The sequence below is a fragment of the Anser brachyrhynchus genome (assembly GCF_964034855.1).
Source record: "Anser brachyrhynchus genome assembly, chromosome: 2".
Taxonomy (NCBI): domain Eukaryota; kingdom Metazoa; phylum Chordata; class Aves; order Anseriformes; family Anatidae; genus Anser; species Anser brachyrhynchus.
Window position 1 is genome coordinate 142,235,469 of NC_137695.1, and position 1,275 is coordinate 142,236,743.

A 1,275-nucleotide genomic window follows, 5' to 3' on the forward strand; every position below is an offset into this window, starting at 1 on the left:
GTTATAAGCAAATGTGTGCAGTCATTGTGATCCCCTCCATGTCAGCTCTTTTTTTTGTCTTAATAGTCTAAAATTTCTTGTTCTTATGACAGAGGTTTTGCATCTAAGGAGGCAAAGGTGAGAAAGTGGCACACACAAAAAAAAGCTGATATCTAGAACCCTCTTACATTTTCTTCCTTTTGCTGTTTTTCAGAAAACATTACTGTGTGCTCAACAGAATATATAAGGCCCTAAGGCTAAATGTCTGAAAGAAAACAATATGTCACAGTAAATTCAGAAAGTGGTGCAGATCTGGGATCTGTTCAGACTCAAGGGATGCTTTGTGGCTTGCAAGAGCAAGCTGTGAGCCTGTGAGTTAGTTACATGCATTGAGGATGCATAGGGTCACGACTATGGGAGATGGGCAGCATATGATCCCATTCTCATATCCCACCCTTTCTCATGGATTTCCCACTCAGGAGACTTCTGTTTTCTCCTGAACAACTTAAGGCCTGCCAGAAAGACCTGCCATACTGTTGGTAGCCTCAAATTCAAATGTTTAATTCATATGGACATCTTAAAACAATAAGAGGCTTTAAAATGTAATAATTAAATGCAGCTGCATTGACCATGTAAGGAAGGAATGAGGATGACTTGCCATCAACACGGGTTCTTAGTATGTTAGCAGTCCTACTGATGGAAACAGTGACTTCTGTAGCAAGAGGCCAAAAAAAATCACTACTTCCTCTTTACACAAAACATTCCTGCAAATTAACATGAGAAGTTACTTGTGTTCAGAGAATGTTTAGAAATATAGTTTTGAAATCTTTATCCCAGAGAATCCTTTTGAAAAGAATTAATCTTAAAAACCTTTCAGCTATGCATCTTAGAACCGTCAGTCCTTATTAACTTACAGAGGCCTTCGCCCAATATGTGGATGGTAATCATCTGGGGTTTGTGTGTTTAACCAGAGTCCTGAGAATCCTTAACTTTAATATTAAGATGAAAGAAAGAGAAATATCTGTGTATTCATTAAGGCATTAATTCTGAATAGCATTTCCATGTCTCTGATATTCTTTCTCTACTGCGATGATGACTGAGCTCTGACCCAACAGAGTGCTCACTGTAGGTTTTGGATTAAGCACTTCAGAAGGGAAAATCAAAAGCTAATACATGTATTTTGGCTAATTTGATTTATTCCGTCCTTGACTTTTTTTTTTTTTTTAAACTATTTGTGTCCAGATATGACTTTTCTCTGGTGGTTGAACATGCCTTCCAGCATTTCTGTATTATACA